General features: G+C 44.3%; 1 long non-coding RNA gene across 1 annotated transcript; it reads left to right on the forward strand.

Annotated features, from left to right (window-relative positions):
• Positions 1–1,055: 1,055 nt before the first annotated feature.
• Positions 1,056–6,720, forward strand: LOC140711449 (uncharacterized). The gene is made up of 3 exons (XR_012092661.1): positions 1,056–1,205; positions 1,930–2,027; positions 5,778–6,720. It is a non-coding gene; the product is annotated as an uncharacterized lncRNA (long non-coding RNA).
• Positions 6,721–6,991: the final 271 nt, after the last annotated feature.

Genomic DNA, 6,991 nt, shown 5'->3' on the forward strand with positions numbered 1-6,991 from the left:
TCAGTAGGTTGGAGATGGGCCTCTAAATTCTACATTTCTAATAAAACGCTGAGATAATTTAATATTGTTAGTCTTGGGACTACGCTTTGTTTTGGGGTTCGTTTGTTTTTTTTGAGACAGGGTCTTGCTCTATTGTTCAGGCTGGGGTGCAGTGGTGCCATCATGGCTCACTACTACAGCTTTGACTGCCTGGGCTCAAGGATCCTACCACCTCAGCCTTCCAAGAAGCTGGGACCACAGGTATGTGCCACTACGCCTGGCTAATTTTTAAATTTTTTGTAGAGACAGGCTCTAGCCATGTTGCCAAGGCTGGTGTTGAACCCCTGGGCTCAAGTGATCCTCCTGCCTCAGCCTTCCAAAGTTCTCAAATTACAGATGTGAACCACCATGCTCGGCCACAGGCACCACACTTTGAATAGCAAGGTTCTAATCACACATTTCAAACTTCTTTTTATTATTATTTTTATTTATTTTATTTTTTGAGATGGAGTCTCACTTTGTCGCTCAGGCTGGAGTGCAATGGTGTTATCTCAGCTCACTGCAACCTCCATCTCCCAGGTTCAAGTGATTCTTCCGCCTCAGCCTCCCAAGCAGCTGGGACTACAGGCATGTGCCACCATGCCCAGCTAATTTTTATATTTTTAGTAGAGATGGAGTTTCACCACATTGGCCAGGCTGGTGTTGAACTCCTGACCTCAGATGATCCACCTGCCTCGGCCTCCCAAAGTGCTGGAATTACCAGCATGAACCACCGTCCCTAGCTCAAACTTCTCATAAGTATTCCCATGTTTAAAAAAAAATACAACTGGCTTTACCAGTTGTGTATTTTGTTTTACTTATTAAACTTGAGATTTAAAAACTGGATTATGTTACAATCAGCCCTTGTTGCATCACAAATGAGTATGTGGAGATTGTAAACTAAATGAACTGACTTATCCAGTTGCCAAAGTGATGCAGGATTTTTCTCAACCCCTTTGTCAGACTTGTGATGGGGGTACCCCATTTACTCAGCCTGCCACGCTCAACCCCTTGCAGGAAAGAGCACATGAGTGAGCAAGTGCGGGATCTGGATGGCTGCTCTGGGTGCTGCCAGGAGCAGGCTGCGTGCAGGCCCGCAGCAGTGTCCAGGTTGGGGTGCCCGTGACCCCTGAAGCTCCAGAGGGCATGTTACAGTGCTCTTTTAGCTCTGCCGTCTATGGACAGCGGTGTGTTATCAGCTCCATGAGCCCCTTGCCTCATCATGTGGGGTGGCTGCCCTCTGCCAGTGTGACCAAAGGACCAGTGTGACAGCCTTTTTAGGGTACCCACCTTCAGTGGCTCCCGAGCTCTTGTCTGGTATCCAAGATAAATGAGATAGCCCAGACACTTGAAGGATGGTGAAGGTGGAGAATTTTATTAGGCAATGGGAAATGGCTCTCAGCAGAGAGGGGAACTGGAGAGGGGACAGGACAGGCAGGTAATCTTCCCATGAAATCCGGCTGTCTCCAGCCAGCTCTTCCTTGTAGTCAAACTGTCTCTCTGAAATTAAGCCATCTCCCCTCTGAAGCCCATCTGTCTCTCTGAAGTCAAATTGCCTCCCTCCAGTCAAGCCACTTCTCTCCCTCCACTGACTGAGTCTGGGGTCTTTACAGGCACAGGATAGGGGCATGGGGTGGGCCATAGGTAGTTTCAGAAAAGGCAACATTCGATCAGTAAAAAGACATTATTCAGAAAGAACCCACCGGAAGAGAGCCAGCAAACGGGGATAGGAGTTCTCACTTTGGATGCAGGTTTCAGGCTTTTTGGCTCAAAGGTAGGGTTTTGTCAGGGACCCACCTGTCTGCCTAGAATTTCTCTGCCTCCTGCTTCTATCCAAGGGGTATGGTTAAAAGGAGAAATTTTTTTTTTTTTTTTTTTTTTTTTGAAACAGAATCTTGCTTTGTCACCCAGGCTGGAGTACAGTGGCAGGATCTTAGCTCACTACAACCTCTACCTCCTGGGTTCAAGAGATTCTCATGTCTCAGTCACCCAAGTACATGAGATTACAGGCACGCACCAACACACCCAGCTAATTTTCGTATTTTTATTAGAGATGAGGTTTCACCATTTTGGCTAGGCTGGTCTTGAACTCCTGACCTCAAATGATCCGCCCACCTCAGTCTCCCAAAGTGCTGGGATTACAGGCATGAGCTACTTCATCCAGCCCTAGACCAAGGACCAAGGTTTTATCATGCAGATTAAGCCTCCCTGTAGCAAGCTTCAGAGTTCTTATCAGACCTGAAAAGGTGCCAAACTCTTAGTGAATTCTCTCCTAGATCAGGACAAAGACTTGGAAAGGAACAGGGACTTCTTTTTTTTTTTTTTTTTTTTTTTTTAACAAAATGGAGATTTTCCCCACAAGAGGCAGCTTTGCAGGTCATTTCAAAACATGTCAAAGAAATACATTTTGGAGTAAAATATTTTTATTTCTTTCAGGGCCTGCTATCTGTCATGTGATGTTATACCAAAGTCAGGCTGGAATTTGGTGTCTTATTGCTACCAAAAGTCTGTTTCTTCGATCTTAAGATTTCTATTGTAATGTTAAAACTGCCCAGCTGTGCCTGAATTTCAAAGGGAGGAAAGTAAAATGAGGGATGTCAGACAACCCCCTCCCAATCATGACCTGAACTAAATTTTCAGGTTTACTTTGGAATGCCTTTGACTGAGGCAGGGGGCGGGCATCAGTAGGTAGAGGTGCATAGAATTTTATTTTTGGTTTACACTATCATGAGACAAAAAAACCGGAAGTTGGAGGACCATGTTGGAGCATGTGTTCAGTGGGTTCAAGCAAAAGGGAAAGGGTCTGTGTTTGTCCATGTCTCCTCACTCATTCTGGAGGAGTGATTCATCCGGCCACCATATGACACTCAAGCAGCCCAGCTACTCAGGAGACTGAGGCAGGAGAATTGCTTGAACCTGGGAGGCAGAGGTTGCAGTGAACTGAGATTGGGCCACTATATTCCAGCCAGGGTGACAAAGCAAGACTCCATCTCAAAAAAAGAGAAAATCTTGGTCTCCATAACCTCTTATCTTTTTTTGTTGTTGTTCTTTTCTTTTTCTTTTTTCTTTTTTGTTTTTTTTGAGACGGTAGCAGCAAGATCATGGCTCATGGCGGCCTCAGCCTCCTGGGTTCAAGTGATCCTCTCACTTCAGCTTCCCAAGTAGCTAATAATTTTTTTATTTGTAGAGATGAGGTCTTGCTTATGTTGCCCAGGCTGGTCTAGAACTTCTGGCTGAAGCAATCTTCTTGCCTCAGCCTCCCAAAATGCTGGGATTACAGGCATGAGCCACCACACCTGGCCCCAGATATTCCTTTCTACTGATTCCAGCTATTTAGATAATAACTCTTTCAACCAATTGCCAATCAGAAAATCTTTGAGTCCACCTATGACCCAGAAGCCCCCACTTCTAGTTATCCCACCTTTCTAGACCAAACCAATGTATATCTTACACCGATTTGTAGTGGGACCTTTCCTTGGTTCAGCTAAAGACGGGGTTCCTTGTCCCACAGTCGCGAAAGTTTAGGCTTGTAGATGGTTTGAAGGGTGAGTAAAACAGGGTATTATTGGGTGAAAAGGAATAAAAGGGGGAACAGGGACTCTCCACAAGGCCAGAGTTACTGTAGTGTGCTTCCCGCCTTGCAGTTTGAATCCTAGGTTTCACACAGGAAGAGGAGGGGCCAGGCTCCTCCCCACTGCCAACGGTGTGAACTTCTGTAGCTCCACCCCAGTGCCCATGCGGGTTGGAGTTTTGCCAGGGACCCCTCCCACGCGGCTGTCTCATATTGACTGATGTCTATGTCTCTCTAAAATGTATAAAACCAAGCTGTAGCCTGATCACTTTGGGCACATGTTGTTAGGACTTCCTGAGGCTGTGCAATAGGCATGTCCTTAACCTTGGCAAAATAAACTTCTACATTGATTGAAACTCATCTCAATACTTTCTGATTTACAGTTGATTAGTTAAGCTTAGAACTGTTCGTCCCCCTGAAACCAGCTAACTACAGAGAATACCCTCTCCTCTTCAGATTACGGAGACTTTCCCTGCTTGCAAAAGAACCCAAACCATAAAAGTCACCCCATCTGTAACTTGTTGCCCCACTGGAAAAAAAAAAAAAAAGTCTAAGGTAAAACTACCATGACAGTCTGGAGTACAATAGCCAGAAAAAAAGATCGTCTCCTTAGAGAGAGAGAGAGAGAGAGAGAAAGAGAGAGAAAGCGCACGAGCGAGCACAAGCTATCCTTATGACCTAGTTGTGGAAATCCTGTAACATCACTTTCACCACATTCTATTTCTTTGAAGTGAATCACCAGGTGTCTGGCCCACATCATGAGGGAGTGTACTAGGCTTCACGTTTTCAAGAAAGGAGTGTCAGGTGTATTGGGACATACTTTAAAACCACCTGATGGTCATATCCAATGGCAGTAGAAGGAGTTGCCCAGGAAGATAGGCAGTAACTCAGGTCCAATAGCAGCTTGTTCTAGCATTCTCTCAGCATAAGTATTATTGTCCTCATTTTTCTTGCTTGGAGGAATTAAAATAATATAGAGTTCATCTATATTCAAATAGTACTATAGCAGGTGCAACATATTTACTCTAGTCTGCCGCCTCACACAAGAAGATATTGATTAAATCTGTCTGGATATAGAGAGGAATTTTTATCCTAGTATTTGTCTCTCTGCCATTTGGCAATCCCACTGCCACAACCAGTACAGAGAATCAGGGATGTTAAGTGTACACATTGGAAAATCATCAGAGATACATGCTTTATGCAAAAAAAAAAAAAAAAATAGTAGAGTGAGAGATGTTTTCATCACAGAGGGAAGAGATTCTTGGAAGGAAGCCTCATAGCGTTAACCAAAATAATGAATAAGCTAAGTCTAAAGAGTCACAGTAATTATTTCATGTTAAAGACGCTAGAAGAAAAAAAAATACTGAAAAAAATTTTGCATTAGAATTAAATTTAAAAGGCTCAGTTATAACTCTCATAAGACTAATGGTCAATTTTTTGTCTGGGTTCTTTGTGGCTATTGGATTTGTGATTTACAAAGAGGATGTTTGACCCCAGGGAAGCAATTAACATCCCTTTCACAAAATAGCATTTATTGCTCAAGGTCTCTGAAAGCTGAAGGAACTGGAAAAGATCAATAATCAGTTTTAAAATATGATTCACATAATGCTGTCTGGATTCAGGAAATGGGCAAATTCTGATTTTTTTTTTTTTTTTTTTTTGAGACAGAGTCTCACTGCGCTCGCCCAGGCTGGAGTGCAGTGGCGCAATCTCGGCTCACTGCAACCGTGAATTTCGGGGCTTCCATTTTAATGGGCTATAAAGGACTTTCTTGATGGGTGATCAAAAGATGTTGTGGAAAAAAATAAAACAAAAAAGACAATGGCTTTGAATTAGCTGAGTGTGGTAGCACATACCTGTAATCCCAGTTACTCAAGAGGCTGAGGCAGGAGAATCACTGGAACCCGGGAGGCAGAGGTTGCAGCGAGCCAAGATCGCACCACTGCACTCCAGCCTGGGTGACAAAGTGAGACTCCATCTCAAAAAGCAATGGCTTTGGAGTGGAGGTCGATAAAGAGGATTGTGAGCATGGAAATCAGTATTGTAGAGGATTGAGCGCTGATGTGTCGGAGTATTCTTACACTGCTCAGGGTACCTTTTTTTTTTCTTTTTTCCTCCTTAACATAAAATGAGAAAGGATGCATTTTTGAATCCAAGTACTTGTTGACCAACTATTTCACATTCACAGTATGAAAACTTCACACTACCTTTGCTCAGGTCTGGGCCAGAATCAACTTTTAATGCTATATTTAATAGAGAAAATGATGAGGAAGTTTCTACAAAGAAGGAATGACAGAATTAGAATACAACAATTTTGCAATCCCTAGTGAATTACTGGGTCTAGACAATATTCATCCATGGCTGCTAACATCATAGAAAGAAAGAAAACCAGACATTATATATCTCATGCTAGAAGTGCACAAGACCACTTAAATAGTCTTCCCCCCCACCAAAATTCAACCTGAGACTGATCATACCTTGAAATCTAACTACCATGTTTAGAAAATACCAAGGGAAGGCCAGGTGCAGAGACTCACGCCTATAATCCTAGCACTTTGGGAGGCCAAGGTGGGTGGATGGATTATTTGAGGTCAGGAGTTCAAGACCAGTCTGGCCAACATCGCAAAACCCCAGTCTCTGATAAAAATACAAAAATTAGCTGGGCTTGTTGTGGCCGCCTGTAGTTCCAGCTGCTGGAGGCTGAGGCATGAGAAACACTTGAATCTAGGAGGCAAAGATTGCAGTGAGTTGACATTGCACTACTGCACTTCAGCCTGGGCGACAGAGTGAGAGACTCTGTTTCAAAAAAAAAAAAAGGCCAGGCGTGGTGGCTCACACCTATAATTCCAGCACTTTGGGAGGCCACGGCGGGCATATCACCTGAGGTCAGGAGTTTGAGACCAGCCTGGCCAACATAGTGAAACTCCATCTCTACTAAAAATACAAAAATTAGCTGGATGCGGTGGCGCGTGCCTACAGTCCCAGCTTCTCAGGAGGCTGAGGCAGGAGAAGTGCTTGAACCTGGGAGGCAGAGGTTGCAGTGAGCTGAGATCATGCCCCTGCACTCTAGCCTGGTGACAGAGTAAGACTCTGTCTCAAAACAAAACAAAACAAAACAAAACAAAAAACAAGGGAAGAAGTAACGTCATATGTGAGACCTTGGAGATGCAATCAGAAAACTCTAGAATGTAGAGAACTGTATAGGAGGGCCGGGTGTGGTGGCTCACGCCTGTAATCCCAGCACTGTGGGAGGCCGAGGCGGGCAGATCATGAGGTCAAGGGATCGAGAGCATCCTGACCAACATGGTGAAACCCCGTCTCTATTAAAAATACAAAAATTAGCTGGGTGTGGTGGCACGTGCCTGTAGTCCCAGCTACTCGGGAGGCTGAGGCAGGAGAATT

This window comes from Chlorocebus sabaeus, chromosome 3, assembly GCF_047675955.1.
Source record: "Chlorocebus sabaeus isolate Y175 chromosome 3, mChlSab1.0.hap1, whole genome shotgun sequence".
Taxonomy (NCBI): Eukaryota; Metazoa; Chordata; class Mammalia; order Primates; family Cercopithecidae; genus Chlorocebus; species Chlorocebus sabaeus.